A 16,062-nucleotide genomic window follows, 5' to 3' on the forward strand; every position below is an offset into this window, starting at 1 on the left:
GCACATCTACAAAACCCTTTCTGCAGGGCTCAGAATCCCATATCCTACTGAAACTTACTTAAGATAGGAGTTGTCTGTGTCCTTGTTAGAGAGCTATGGGAACTAAGACTTAACAGCAGTAGGAGTTAGATGCTTTGACCTGAGTAAACTGCTGTTATCATCAGTTACTCTGATTACACCGTTGTGGAACACAGCCTATTGCTGTTTTTTAGTAAATGTATGTTAAAAGAAATTCAGTGAAGCCATTGCACAAACAAGCAGTAACAGTACATATACTTGGGCCAGCTATGCAGCAACTAAACTCAAGTGGAATCCAACTGTAAAAACTGACAACCTAGATGGGTCAGAGTCTGTAACTGGGCTGCATAATATTAACATGGCAATATCAAAGTCTCAGTGTGGCTTTAATCACCACATGGTTGGTATTTATCATTAAGCTATGTGCATATTAAAGGAAGGTTTGACAGATTTAAAATAAATATAGTGAAAAGATATTTCAAGTACCTTATGTTTCTGAAATAAATACATTGCCCTGCCTTTGCTGTACATTTGCCTTATGAGTCCTTCAGCCTGACTCCACATCACTGTCGTGCCCCAGTCTCTGAAATGGAAACAAGTATCATTTGCAGTATAGAAGTGCAGCAGTGTCCGTATAATACTTAGATAATTTAAGTTCCCATTGTGGACCACATTTCATTAACTGTACACTTCATATGACCCATTGACTCTATTGCCACTGTCCCATGTTACAATAATCCCTAAAAATGCTGCCACTGGGTTGAGGCCCTTTGGCTTAGGTGCTGCATGTTTGCAGCTGTTGCAGACATTTGACAGCTTGGAACTCAACATTTCTTAAGCTCCAGCTTAGTTTGGAGCAGAAGAACAAGTCGTCAGTGAGGAGCCCTGCATCGCTGTGTGCTGCAGCCTGCAACTTTTCATTGCTGCCCACCTTCTGCATCATCCCTGTAGCGCTTCCTTTTGGCTCCTTTTTGCTTTCAGTCATTTCTTTCCAACCTCACAGTTTTTCCTGGTCTGCTCCTCCCTATTGTGCTCTTTAAACCATTCTGTAGACACTAGAAGTTGTTCTCAGGTTTATTCTGCGGGCCAGTTTTGAGGCCATGTTAGGTGTATGCATCCTGTTTGCTACTTGGAAGACAGTGGTCAGGTCCCATGCTGCAGCTATAAGACATAGATAGAACTGCAGCTGCTGTCTGCGGGAGATGTAATTTTAGATTCTTTCAGGATGAAGCCGTCTCTCTAACCTTAGCCTTGCTCTCAGTAATGCCTGTGGTGTAACCACGCTCAACAGTTTGTGGTTTGAATGTTAAAGAGCACAATTCCCATTGAGAAGACGGCTGCTGTTGACATAAATGGCAAGATTTCAAGATTTCTACGTTCACACATGGCCTTTAAAGCTAATCGGACAGCAAGACCAGTCAGACCCCTCTCCACAGGCTGGTCCTTGCTGGAATTAATACTTTATGAGCCCCTGAGACTGTGCCATTAGTGTTAACCAGGGTGCCCTTGCATGCCTCTGCTCTTCCTCCCTGCCCTAAAACTCACAGATGTCTCGTAAGACAAGTGCCACTGTCTTGTCTCCACTTCTCCCATGCTTGGCTGTGTCTCAAAGATGCTTGGAGAAGATGAAATGCCAAAGGGAGGGAGCATTTTCCCAAGCTTGCAGTCCATACTTTTCCACAGAAGGTGGGATGCACCGCGCAGCTGTCTTGGGTCCGGCTGGGGCCGCTCCCACCTGATTTATGTGCTACATGGTTATGGATTAAAAGGTGTGTGGTGGGGGCGGGGGGAAGCAAAAAAGCAGGCTGGGATTGAAGTGAGGACACTTGACTGGGTTGCTTTCATCCCAAAGGGAAGGTGAATAACTCTTGCGCTTGTATCCAGAAGGTGGCACCGGCAGACCGAGCTGCAGGCAGCTCTCCCTGCCCTGCCGGGCCCCGCCAGGCCGGCACCGCCGCCCCAGCTGGAAACAGCCTTGCTAATCCGGGCTCTCAGCCCTTTAAGCCTACATCCAAGCCTGTGCTCTCCTTGCCTGGCTCCAGGCTCTGAACCCACAAGTGACCGGCGTGGGGTGACCAACAGTCATAGGTGTGACTGGGGTCTTGTGGCTTGAATAAGCAACTGAGCCCAAGGACAAGCAAAAGCTTTAAGCAGTGGGATCTTTGCCTCCTTGTTACAAAACCAGTTTTGCTGTTGAATTGGGGAAAAGCCCATCTGAGGACATCATTCAGGGTTTTTTTTTAGAAGATGTCTTGCAGCAGCTGCTAGTGCTGTTTGGGCACTGCCGCCTCTGTTAGTAGATGTGCATGTATTGGTGTCGGCAGCTGAGTTATCACACATGCTGGCAAATGTTTCTCAGGTGACACAATTCTAAATACTAAATTAAGAGACGGTTCTTTATCTTCTTTGTTTTGGGGGGATTTCTGTGGCTGTGAAAGGCAGACCAGGAACAGGGTTTTGGCATTGTAAATCAAGGCTTTCATGCAAAGTGCAGGCCATGGGGATACCTTCATGCTGGAGAGCCCTCAGCTCACTGCCCCTGGCCAGTGAAACCGTTTCACTGCAGAAGGGAGTGGATACAATTTTTAAACATGCTTGAGGAGCCAGACAAGTCAGGCTTTTCTGCAAGAGCAATTCTGGCTTTTACGTTTCCTGTTTTGAGATGGAAGATAGCTTTCTTAATTTAGTCAATGGTTTTCCAACCTCAGAAACCACAAGGATCCATGCTGGATTTTGGAGATATCCATCTTTCCACATTGGCCAGTCTGTCCCCATTTTCCCTTACTAGCATTATTGCTCTTGGTTACAAAAATAACCTTTTTTCCCCCCTCTTTTCTTCATCCCCTCTCACCTCAGCAGGAGCCAAAACCAGGCTCCTGTACCTGCCACGCAGAGCCAGCTGCTGGGGTGGGAAGGGGGAGGCAGGCACCAGGCCAGCTGCCAACTGTGGGGCTGCTGCCAGTCCTCATCCTCCAGCTGCTGCCCTCTGCTCCCTCTGTGGCAGCCGTTCAGTCGTGAACATCAGCAGGCAGGAGGAGATCCTTGAGGGAAAGCAGCGAGCTGCCTGCTCATCATGTTGATCACTTTTGCAAAAAAAATGCCAACAAAACAACACCCAAAATAACCCCCAAACTCCCAGAGCTGTCTTCTGTGGTGGTTCTTAGGTGCTATTAGTTGTCATGCGGTGGCATGAAATTGAAAAGTAGGCCAGAATAAACTTCTAATATCTGGGTACTGTGTGTTTACTGTGTGACTTCAGTTTAACAGTGTCCTGAAAGGACCTTTGTTCTTTATAGCTATACACTGAGCAGCTAAAAGTAAGGCTCTTTAAAATACAGATAATTAAGTCCATTTAAATTTTAAAGAGGTTTTACACTAAGAAGAAAACATGTAGGTTGAAAATAAGGAGTAGACAAGAAATTATTCTGAGTTGCCCAGTTGACTTTGTGCTGGAACACCCTACTTTTTCCCAGATGTTTGTCTGCTGTTAATGACTCTTGGCATTATGCATATGCAGGAAGGCAGAACATGCAGCTGGACAAAAGGACTGCATACAGAGTGAAGATTTTTGAACTTGCAGCCACCTCAGATGTTACTGTTCCTTCTTATTTCTGCCCGTGTCCTTTGTTTCTTATATAGTTCCCTTGGTAAACAATGTTAGGGGCTGGGCCTCTTTTCTTTTTTTTTCTTTTTTCTTTTTTTTTTTTTGACACCACTTCTGATAGATTCTTTATCACCTGCTCCCTGCAAGGCAAACTGCAGGACTGCTTCCCTTCTGTAGCAGCTGTGCTGGAGAACTGCTGATGAGGAACAAATAGGAGCTACTGAGCAATCATTTGGAGACTGGCTATTAAAAAAAAAAAGCCAGCTAATTAGAGCTTAGAGAAAGAGGCAACACTTTGTGCAAAAACACCAGAAGGTAGGCCCTCCAAATCCCATACACTCCCTGTAAATAGCCATAATTAACCCCACAGTATTCAATTTATTAATTAAAATTTAATTAATATTTTCTGTCCTTGATGATTATCTTAGAAGCAGTCAGGAAAACATAGAGGCAGCTGTGTTTCTGTAGAGCAGCAGTGACATTCAAGAGGATAGAGGCATGTGAGACTCCTCTCCAGTTATACCTGTGATAAAACAGAAGTGAAACTGGTCTCTGGATTGATGGCAAAGGAGGGAAGGATGAGAGCCTGTGGAAGCCCCAGTCTTCTTCTCCTGCACACTTCCAGGCATTACCCTACAAATGCAGCACTCACCTGGGTTGTTTGAAAGTGTGAAAGGGAGGAATAGTGAGAAAATTAATATCATCATTACTTATTTGACCACACCAGCTGAGGGCTGCTGTACAGCACTGTGCTTCGCTTGATTTTGATGTTCCGCTTGTTGCTGAGTGAGCTCAGCAGAGATACCTGTCCTGAACTTCTTGGACCCCATCAAAGTAGCACAGTTACTGCTGTGTCTATAGCTTGGCACAATCCTGTTTTACTCCAGGGTGGGTTTCCTGGTCATTCATACTACCTATGGTCAGCATGTCAGACATCTGTCAGTGTCAGAGCTCTCTTCTGGAACAAATCCATTGGTATTCCCAAGGGGAAACGTGAGTGTAGTCAACCGTGTAGTTCACTGCAGCGTTTGCTACAGACAGACAGGTTAGATGTGGAAGACACCAAATGTATTTCCTTTAAGGACAGCAGTTCAGCATTGTTCCAGGTTAGGCAGTAGCATTATTTGTGCCCTCACATGTGCTTTTGCTAGAGCACGCAACAATTTTTTCCGACATTTTAATGTTTTTGACCCAGCACTGCTCTGCTGCACTGCAGCATACACCTGTTAGGATTGTTCATACTTGGAACTGAAAAAAAACCCCACCAAGCTCACACATAGAAAATAACAACTGTTATCTACAGGTTCATGAGAGTCTACATGATCTGAGTGCTACGCAGCCTGGCTGCAGTCAGCACACTCAGAAAGGAGCAAACTCTTAACAGTGTGATCATGAGCTGTCCTGCAAAAACGGGCCTGTGGGCAAGTGCCCACTGTACAGGCCTGGTGAGAGTGGCCACGAGGTAATGAAGGTCTTTTATTCCTCATTTAACAGAAGGGTGCAGACTGACTCAGCAAGAGAACATACTCGGAGTATGTGGAAAACAAGTCTCACAAGTCATGGGGAAAAAGCTTTCAGTACAGAACTGTTAGACAGAAGAAGCAGGCAGAGTACTATCACCACCATCTTCTTGTCTTCTCTCTGCTTCTCTGGGTGAAACATGATGGGTTAGGCAGTTTTTTTGATACACCTAGTGGATCAGGCCCTTCTGGTAGTGAAGTGGCATGTCATTTCTCAATCCTAGGGCGGCAGGCACCAAGCTGTTCAGTGCTATGAGGTCAGAAGTGCTTCTGAGCACACCCAGAAGCAGAACTGGAGGTTTCGGCGAACGTCAGCATTAGAAAAGACTAATGTCACAATCTGAAGTCTCTTCACCCTCCAGGCTTTGGTGCATAACTATAGCTTTAGGATCGTCACAGACCCTGCCCTTATGGTCTTTCCTATGGTCACACAAGAAACAAGCCTCAGGCCCACTAGACCAGGGGTCTAGTTTGGGACTAAACTGTTACATTACAAAAATTACATTTGGCCTTTTGAAGGCAACCACAAGGCTGATGTGGCCCCCGGTGAAAATGAGTTTGGCAACCCTGCACTAGACTGTGAGCTATGTCTCCCATCAGTTCTGTGCTCCAGGCATGGACAACACTTAAGGGCAATGGGGGACTAGAATGAACAAGTTCTTTACCTTTGAGGGGAAAGAAGTGCCTTTCATGCAAAGGTACTCATGCAGGGATGTCTCCAGTCCTCCAGTAGCAAGGCCAAAAGGGTGGAGATGAAGATGGCTCCACTGGCTTCAGGCTGGGACACCTGACATGACGATGTTGAGTCACAACAATATTTAATCTTGTGTTGCCACATGTGATGAAACAGGCCTGATCCATTGTTACACTGTTGGTAATTCCGATGCTGAAAATTACTGCAGCCTTCATCTGAAAATGAAACTCAAATTAGCACAGTAACTGTCCAACAACTATTGCAACTATTGCCTGACTTCACGTGCATCATTTTTCTTTCTTCCTTTCTTCCTTTCTTCTTTCTTTCTTTCTTTCTTTCTTTCTTTCTTTCTTTCTTTCTTTCTTTCTTCCTTTCTTCCTTTCTTCCTTTCTTCCTTTCTTCCTTTCTTCCTTTCTTCCTTTCTTCCTTTCTTCCTTTCTTCCTTTCTTCCTTTCTTCCTTCCTTTCTTCCTTTCTTTCTTCTTTTCTTTCTTCTTTTCTTTCTTTCTTTCTTTCTTTCTTTCTTTCTTTCTTTCTTTCTTTCTTTCTTTCTTTCTTTCTTTCTTTCTTTCTTTCTTTCTTTCTTCTTTCTTTCTTTCTTTCTTTCTTTCTTCTTTTCTTTCTTCTTTCTTTCTTCTTTTCTTTCTTCTTTTCTTTCTTCTTTTCTTTCTTCTTTTCTTTCTTTTCTTTCTTTTCTTTCTTTTCTTTCTTCCAGTCTAGTAAATGATTTTTACTGAATTTTTAGAAATGTACTTCCTGCACCTTTCCACAATTCACCACCTTCTCTGACTTTTACAAAAAGTAAGGCAGGGATAAAAAACAAAACAAAAAAACCTTAGGCAACTCACTGTTGTTTTGAATTTGGCATTCAGAACAACAAATACATCCAAACGATTTTTGCTTTACTGTTAGTCATTTGTAGTAACCTACAATTAAAAGGCTCAGCATTTGTCCTCACCTCTTTCTGAAATTACATTTTCCACTTCCGAGGCCCTGGCCTCAGGCCGTGGATTTTTGAAGCAATCATGCCTTGATAATTAATGCCTAAGATGAATGTTGCAACTTTTAACACAGTGTGTTGCTGAGTAAACATCCAGAAATGCCTGGTACCAAAAAAGAATACAAAAAATACAAGGCTTTTACTGGAAGCTGCAGGTTTTGCAGACACTATCCTTACAGCTCCCAGCTGCAATACGTTTGGTTACCCCTTCTTCTGGATAGGGGTGGCTGCCACGCTCAAAAAAACAGAGAAAAATAAATACCATATCTCATCTGTCAGTTCTTTGTGCCACTGACTCATCACCCCAGAAAGCTTGCTGGGAACGATTAGCTCATACCGAGAGGGAGGAGACTAATCTTTGACAAATGATCTGTAGTTGTAACGCGATCAGTGTCATTTTGGATTTTTGTGAAAGGGCAGGAGAAAAAGGGATGGACTGGGAGGAGAGGAAGGGGTAAAAATGGAAGATGAAGGAGCAAGTATGGTTAGAAGTTCCCTTTCTCTTTCATATCCCTTTGTTTGTCCTGAGTCTGCCTTTTCTCTGTACAAGCCATAGTTTCTGGTCTTACTAACACAGTTGGTTTTACCAACTGTGGTTTTACCAACTGGTTTTACTCCTCCTATAGGGGGCTTCTGTATGTGACACCACATGCTCCTCAGTAGCATTATCTGAACCTCTCCTTGAGGCATTTTTGGTGCTTTAGAAATTAAGTAACTGTATCATCCCTTTCTAACTTAAATCTGTAGCAAATGAAAAGGCAAGTGGGAAAATCTGCAACTTTAGTCACCTAAGAAGGGGAAAGGGGGCCTGGGTTGAGGCTGTCTCCTTGGTTTAGCTATCTGACTTGGGCATTCCAATCCTGATTCAGACCTTTTGGCAGACACACCTCATGCCTAACATTTCCCAATCAGTTGGCACAAGGCAGCTGCCTCCTCACCTGAGACTCCTAAGAGAGGAAAAGTGGGAAAATACATGATTTTGTGAGTGGGCTCTGTGAAAAGTGGCAGGGGGATCACACTGCACTAACCCCATACTGCATCCACTAGGCTGGTACGTCCCCCAGAGATCTGATCTCTTAGTGCTGTTTTTCATACACTGAAGCCTTTCCTAGTCCAGCAGAGGCTGGTAACAAAATCCTAAACAGATCAATTAGAACAAGAACAGAATACTACTTTAGACTAGTTTCCCACTCCCTTTTTTTTTTTTCCCCCCTCTCCTTTTCTACCTCCCAGAAGAAAGAAGGGAATTCCCAATCCAGCACACAACTAGCAGGTTGACAAACCAACTTTGGAGCTGGTGGTTTGGGTTTTGTTACCCTTTTATGTTCATTCTGTTCAGAAGAAACCAAAACCCAAAGAGCTCCTGGAAGAGCTTCATGTGTCTGATTCTGCAATTAAGTGTGAAAACGGAACCTCCCACATAATCTTGCCTTTCTGGAAGTGAAGTTCGGGCTTTAAGGAAGATTAGTAAGAGAAACATTCAGCACTAGTCATACTCATTTGGGTAACAGGCAAGTTTCTGCCTGTGCTCACTTCTAGTATTCATTATGAATGTGTATTAGTGACTTCCTAAGCAGTAATCCCAGCTGAATAACAAATGAAGTATTGCATTCTGCTGTAATAGTTTCCTGTTCTTTTAGCATTGTTTGTATACCATCAACAGCATGCTGATATATTAACCAGGTGCCTAGAGCTTGGCTATTTTATTATTCTTTGCTTTAGTTATCTGCCCAGATTGCTGATCCTAAAAGTATTAAGCTAATTTTCAGATCATTTTGCTGTTGAAGCACAGTGGTTTTGAATTATTTTGTTGTTGTTGTTTATTTGCTCCTTTAAAAGTCTTCCAATAAAGATGAAGAGCTCTTTGTGCTAAGTTTAAGTCTCCTCAAAATAGTTTGCTTGCGTTTTTTCTGTTGATTTTTCACAGATCCCTTAAAAAACGTAGGTCCAGAAAGCACTACTGCAGGCTACAGTGTTCTTCAGTTACACTTCATGTTAAACATGACACAGATTGTTCAGCATTTTGCTGAACTGAAGCATTACCAAATCCCATGGAATGGAAAATGCGTTGTGAGTAAAAGCAGTGTGTTTTTCAAGAACTGCTTAATCCTAAACAGATCATTCAAATGCAGTGTAATAAAGATGCTACTATAGCTGATGAAAAGATTTTGTTTAACTTCAGTGGGCTCTCAGACAGGTGGAGATAATATACTTGCCCTTGCTAACAGCATTCATTTAGCTGTGTTTTATTTAGCTGTGTTTCATTTCCTAGACTAAGAATTAGATTTCCTTCTCTGTTGTTTGTATAGAAAGACTCAAACTACTCCAGAAGGTCATGTGGGACCCAGTGTGCTTAGAAGAAGGAGCTGCATTTGAATAGAAGATACCTCCCAACTTCATGTTCAGCCATTTAGCTTTATTCAAAATAAGCATCCTTACCATGCTTTTGAGCTGATGCCCTACAATGGACCATGCTAGTCTACTGCACACCCTGCCTTGCTGCAATGAGGGACCATAAAAGAGCCTACATAAAGAGCAAGAAGCTGTCTCACTTGCCAGCTCACACACATGTGTGCATGTGTTCGCACTGGTGAGCATGTATATTAAGCCATTCAAGTTTATACACCTAAGGCTAGAAATGTTCATCTTTTTTTCCCCCTTGGCTCTATTCCCAGTTTATTCAAATCCTGTCCCCAGACTTAACATACTTTGTTCTTACATTGCCTACTTTGAAGTCTAGGGACCTGAAGTGGGCAGGCTCCCAGCACCTTCAGTTGTCTCTGGACCAGACTTCAACCAGTACGTTTTATCTAGAGGACATTTTGAAAGACATTTGACTGTAGCCTTCATAAGGACCAGGACTTGTAAAGAAGCAAGCAGAGGCACAGAGCAGTTTGATCAAAAGCACAGTCACCTAAGTATCAGGGATGAGGGTAAAGTTTAGGCATCTGACTTCATACTTGCACCAAAGCATAATTTGCTGGCTTTGTTTTGTTTTGTCTTTTGCTCTTTCTCCTCCTTACTTCTTCACTGTTAGAATTAAAGTGACCAAGCTAATTTATGCTCAAAATTCCTTCTCTTGTTCTGAAACCAGCAATGAATACTGTACGTTTTTCTGAAGAAAAACCTTTCTCTTAAGGTGTCACATGCTACAGTTTTTTCCCTGGGAGCATGGGATAGGTAGAAAAAAAGCTCCATTAGTGACCCTTTTGCTATGTAACCTTTCCTTAAAATGTCAGCAACTGGGCTTCCACAGAGAGAACAACAAATATTGAAAGAGGAATGTGAAGGACATTATGAGAGAAGAAAGCAAGAAAAGGGATCTGCTCAGACAAGTTTCTTGGGCAAGGTGATGTAATATGTACTGTAGAAAATCCTAGCGGCTGACATAACTTTCTTTCTAAGTAGCTGTGGCTGCCAGCACGCAGGGAGGAACAAAACATACAGCTGGGAATACAGCTGAGCAGATTGTTTTGTCCAAAAGAAATATAGTAGGTGTAAAACTTGTTTTCAAAAGATGTCATTGAAGCTTAATTGGAAAGTGTCTTATGAATTAAGGCTGAGCGACCAGTGTTGAAAGTCTCATTTCTGTTGGGGCTGTTCATGTCGATGCTGTAACATCTGCATGCTGGGAGTACTCAAGAGGCTGCTGTTGGGATGCCACAATATGCAGTTCTGTTATAAACTCACAGTCTTGTTCCTACAATTTGGCAAATGTTTAACAAGCTTTTTAGCAGCTGTCTTGAAAATTCCCTGGCTTCGTATTGACTGATTTGCACATATTTCAGCTTGTTTTCCTACAGAAGTGAGACTTACCTGCCTGCATGTTGTGCTTGTGTCTGCATCTGTGTATGTACGGTTCGGGCCCCTCCCTCTCTGTTGTATGAGACCTGGCAGACAACCACAGGGTCTTTGAGATATTGAAGATACTAGAATTTTGTGGGAGCAGGTGTCCGGATACTGAAGAGAGTGTGAATCTTCTCTGTAGGGGAGAGGCTGCAGGGAACTGTGCTCTTAGTTGGCTTTGGAGACTCCAAGAGGCCCAAATTCAGAGGAAACCAGGTTTTCTTACTCCACTTCTCACAGAGTTTACTAGTTTAAAGATCTTGACTGCAACCTGAAATGTTTCATCTTTAAAGACACCAGTTCCTCTACTTTGTTCCTCCTGGTACATGTACAGAGCAAAATGCTGCATGTACAGAGACTGGTAAACACAAAGTGGATAAACTACTAAACAAAAAGTTCCAGCACATGGACTATTGTGGATTTATTCATTATTACCAACAGATGAAGAGCTGTACAGGAAGAATGTCTATTATGAAAATTATATTTAGTTGTAGTACTGAAATACATCATCTGTTGCCTCCTTTTCACAAATACTGCTAGTGCTGTTCAGACAGCCAGCAAGCATGGTTTCATGCAAAAGAGTGTGTGGTTATTTCTGTAAGGTTTTTGTGAATAAGGTTGGACAAAGCTGCAGAAGATCCCTAATGTTTTTGATGGGACTACTGTTATGTCAAAATGCCATGTGCTTACTTCTCACTTTACTGTAAATTGGTTATAAGGAAAACACAGGCAGTAAGGCTGACAGTATGAGATTTTTTCTTGGAGTGGGAAGGCAAAGGACCTCAAGAATGTCTGAATATTCTGCCTCTGCTACATACCCACTCTTTTGTATTTTCTTTTTTTGTTCTAGGTGGTGTCTGGACAAGAACTGTCAGGAGAGTTTTAATAGCTGGATTGAGGCTACCAAGTGATAGTGATTTTGAACCACTGTTTTACAGGAGTGGTACCAAAAAGCCTGCTGTTATGCTGAGTGCTTTACAGGACAAATAACACTCCCTTCTTCCTCAGCTGCCCAAAAATCAAGCCATAGGTGTTGAGCTTCAATCTGAATACGGTAAGTCAGTCCTCAGAAGCCTGCATCCGTTGCATGATTAAGCTTAAAATAATTGTATTATAGTTATCAACCTATCATACACTGTTTTAAACAAAGCCAGGGAAAAATCACTGCAGTACAATCAAAGAATCATAGAATAATTTGGGTTGGAAGGGACCTTCAAAGGTCATCTAGTCCAACCCCCAGTGTAGCTGACACATTGCCAGATCTCTCCCTGTTGTACTACAGCTGCAGTAAATTGGGTCTTGTTAGCACATCCCAGCTCTGTGCTGATGTTGGGTTGGATTTCAAGAGCTCCCTAAGTTACAGCAGTGCTGAGGCCAGAAAACTGCAGTAGATCACTAGAAAAGCCCTGCCTGCTGCCAAAACCAGTCGTGCTTCTTGGCCATGACAAAAGCTCAAGATTTCTTTGTGCAACTTCAGTTTACTTCCTAAACTGGAAAGTGCAGAAGACGTCTAAGCTGGCCAGTTGCTTAAGCAAATAAAGTGGTGGTCTACTTTTTTCTCCTAGGGTAGAAAAATGGGATCAGAAAGTGATGTTACAGATCAAAGTGGCAATTCTCTATCCCTAAAGGTACAGTATCCCTAAGGGTTACTGCATCCCTGAAGAGACAGTAATCTTTCAAAAACCTCTCTACCTAGGATACAGTATCCCTAAAGTGTCCCTTAAAGTATCCCTTTCAAAAACCTAGTCCTGGGTTTTGCTTGCAATGTGCTGGGCTCCTTTAAGAGAAAGTTTCCTCCAACTAAAACTTTGGTGACTAGAGAGATTGGGGAGGAGGGGCAGTGTAACTGGCTGCTCGCTTTCTGCATAGAGATGAAAACCAGCTGGTTGCTCCAGTTGGCCTTTAGGCCAGCATTTGATAAAACTTTGCTCCTTTGCTGTTCCCACTAAATCCTTTCTGGTGTCACACTCACATGCACAGTCCTTTCCCATTCCCTCATAACCTCCATGCATACTCTTGCATCTTTATAAAAGTCTATTTGTGGCTTGAAAAACTTGTATCAGAAACAGAGCTATTTAAATCTCTTGTGATTTCTTATATTTATTCTTTCGGCATCTGAGTACAGTTGCTGAAAGTCTGAGAATGGTTGCTGCTTCAATATGAATTACTTCCCCTCCCCACCCCTAAACCAGGTGACATTTTTAGCTTCACGTTGTATAGCAGAGAGTACATTAAACATCAGGTCTGACAGAAATGGGAAATAACAGGATGGGGCTGCAGCTTTAGGTGCTGCAAACAGGCCAACTCTCCGTATTAAAAATCAACCACTTTTTTGGCTTAAAGTGTGAACAGCCCATCAAAAAGCTACAGGGAATCTATTTCCTGGGTGATGGAATGTACGCCTGCCTAGTTTGCTTCCTATTAGGATATTAACACTTACTGCATCTGTAACTGCTGGTTATTGAAGGAAGAGCTTAACTCTCTACTAGAACCCTGGGACTAATTAAAACATTCCCATTAACATTTAATGAGAAAGTTGTTACTTTCACCAGTAAACTGGCTTATACTTTTAGTCCCATAAAGCACAAATAGCACATACTGAATCATAATTAACAAGCGGATTTAGGGAAGAGTGCAGTCAGAGGAGTGCAGCTTGCTCCATAAGTTAAAAATAATTGGTTGGTTTCTTCTTGCTCTTCCCACCAGTACTGGACATTATATATGCTAACTAGCATTCATCTCTCAGCAAGGCATCCAGACCTTGTAGGGCCAGTTCTGTCTTCCAGTAAGACCTTTGCATCATAAAGTGTCCCACACCAATGATCTGCAGGGGAAAAATCCCATGCTTGTAGGAACTTCCAAGGCAGGGTATCGCACCATTTGCTTGCCTAGCTGCTTGTCCTGGGTAGAGGAGAATGGCCTGTTAGAAAGAAATAGCCAACACAAAAGGAGAAAAAGAAATGAGACACTTGAGGGTGTGTCTAAAGGATCTGAATATGGAGGGCAGGAAAGGAGGAAGTTTCGCTCTTCTTCTGTGCCCGCTTTGGGCAGAGGAGCAGGTCTGGTAAATTTTTGCTCTGTATATCTGTCAGCCAGTTCTGCTATTGTACTCTGGTACTGAGATATACCTCATTTAAAGTGATTTAATTTACACTGAAGAAGTGTCACGTAAGGAATATAATGTTGGGAGAGTATGGGTCCTCATTAGTAATGTTATAAAGATTAAAAAAGAATAATACCTCAGTCATTTCACAATGAATTCACAGATAATATGGTAAGAGCAGTGAATAGTGTGTTTTATTCCAAATGTTTCATTTAACAAAGATCAAACACACTTCTGAACCCTGTCACTTTGATGCAAATTCCTAATCTGGCCTTGCTCTTGCTTACAGCTGTATAAATCAAGAATTACTCTCATGAAGTGAGCAAAATCATTAACCATTATAAAATTCAAAAAAGAGAGTGAGTCTTTTTGCCTCTTCAGCGAATCCCATTCTATTCAATACGAATACAACAGTACATTTAAGTGCAATGCAGGAACAGAGCCAACTGGTAAATATTGTTCAGAGTTCTTGAATTGAATGTCCATCTGAGTACTCTTGAACACTGCAGCACTAAATCTTCTTTTCCTGCAATGTAATCTAGTTTCTTTTCCCCAGAAATAATTATATTTCCTTTTTGTGGACAGAGTCTACATGAAACACATAGTTGTCTTCTGAGCAAAAATCTCAAAGACCACGGCTTGTATAATATACATATATTAAAAAAATGACAACCCACAAACTTTTGTTTTGAACTTAAATGCAGTTTTTGAGTCTATCAGCATTTTTAATTCCATACCAGTTTTCTGCATAGTGGAAAATATACAGCCTTGGAAGGGTAACCATTGTCATACATCATTTAAAAACAAATTATCTAGGAAAGTAATTTTTTCCATTATGAAAATGGCTTGTCATATGTTAGTTAAATGAATTAATCACATAGTACAGCTTTCACAACCTCAAAGACTTAGATTATGGCCCATACATTCCCACGTGTAGCAAGAGCAGCTCTCCTCTTCGTATGTACACCACTATCACTCGACAGTTTCTGTTATGTTTTATTCATATGCAATCATAAATCACTCACAAATCAGTCCAAAGACTAAAACTAACCAGACCAGTTCGTATTTCTAGTGTGAGCCAGTCTATTTGCACCTCTCTCAGGATTAAAGCATTTCTTGTTGTGATATGGAAAGATTCCAGGTACGTGGTGTTCAACAGGGAAGGATGACAGCATGACATTTTAGGAGAAGTATGCAGGGAGACAGGAGGAAAAGCAACAGGGACAGAAAAGCACATTTGCTTTTGACTCACTCAGGAGAAGAAAGTCAACTGAGCAATAGCTACCCAATTCATCCTTTGATTTAGCACTCTGCTTTCTGGGATTGTTCACAGAAGGGAAGGCTCAAGGGAGATCTCATTAACATATGTAAATACCTGAAGGGAGAGTGTGAAGAAGAGGAAGCCAGGTTCTTTCCAGCAGTGCCCAATGGTGAGACCAGAGGCAATGGACACACACTGAAACACAGGAGGTTCCCTCTGAACATCAGGAAACACTTCTTTATTGTGAGGGTGACTTAAGTGCTGGCACAGGTTGCCCAGGGAGGATTTGGAGTCCCCATCCTTGGAGATACTCAAAAGCTGTCTGGACATTGTCCTGGGCAAATGACTGCAGGTGACCCCATTTGAGCAGGAGGTTTGGACAAAGTGACATCCAGAGGTCTCTTCTGATCTCAGCCCTTCTGTGATACTGTGATGCCACTTTGGTTTTCTGTCAGTGAGAAAGTCAGGCACCTAATTTTCTTGGTGGCTCCCTTCAATCAGGAACAGCAAATTTTAGAAGTGTGAAGGATCTCCAGCAGCCAGGAGCTCTGTAAGGACTTTGAACATGCACGTAGAGTTTGCAGGGGGAAGGAATTAAATGGTTTTGGGGTCAGAATGGGCAACCTTACATCTGGCAAATTAATAGAAAAAAAAGAGGAGTGCAAGAATTACATATTACTTCCACTTCAGTCACTCCAAATAACATTCCTGTCCTTTTTGTTTCAAGGAAGGAGAGCTGTGACATAACTAATAAATATACTTCCAAGTATCACCTGATGACTACAGCTTTGTGCCAGTGGCACTGGGAGCACAGGAGGGATGATGAGAACTACTGTGAAAGGACTTGTCATGAGCAAAAGCAAAGCAGAAAAATCTGGATGCTTGAATTTTATGACATTTAATTGCAGTGCAGACTACTGAGGCCTCAGTGGTTTCTGGGGTTATAACTATTTTTTTCAGACTGATTTACCATGTCATTGTCCTGTGCAGGATGAAGTTGAGCACATCAAGAGGTGC

General features: G+C 42.3%; 1 protein-coding gene across 4 annotated transcripts in view; it reads left to right on the plus strand.

The window, feature by feature from the left end:
• COA1 (cytochrome c oxidase assembly factor 1) overlaps positions 1–16,062 on the plus strand; it is a 60,396-nt gene that overhangs the window by 17,645 nt on the left and 26,689 nt on the right. For 3 of the 4 annotated variants that reach the window (XM_082045954.1, XM_082045956.1, XM_082045953.1), the window contains one exon: positions 11,532–11,735. The exons of the other annotated variant lie outside the window; for it this stretch is intronic. The gene's annotated coding sequence lies outside the window, so the exon portion shown is untranslated. The remainder of the gene's footprint in view (positions 1–11,531; positions 11,736–16,062) is intronic. 4 annotated transcript variants of the gene reach the window in all.

The sequence above is a fragment of the Streptopelia decaocto genome (assembly GCF_964273445.1).
Source record: "Streptopelia decaocto genome assembly, chromosome: 2".
Taxonomy (NCBI): domain Eukaryota; kingdom Metazoa; phylum Chordata; class Aves; order Columbiformes; family Columbidae; genus Streptopelia; species Streptopelia decaocto.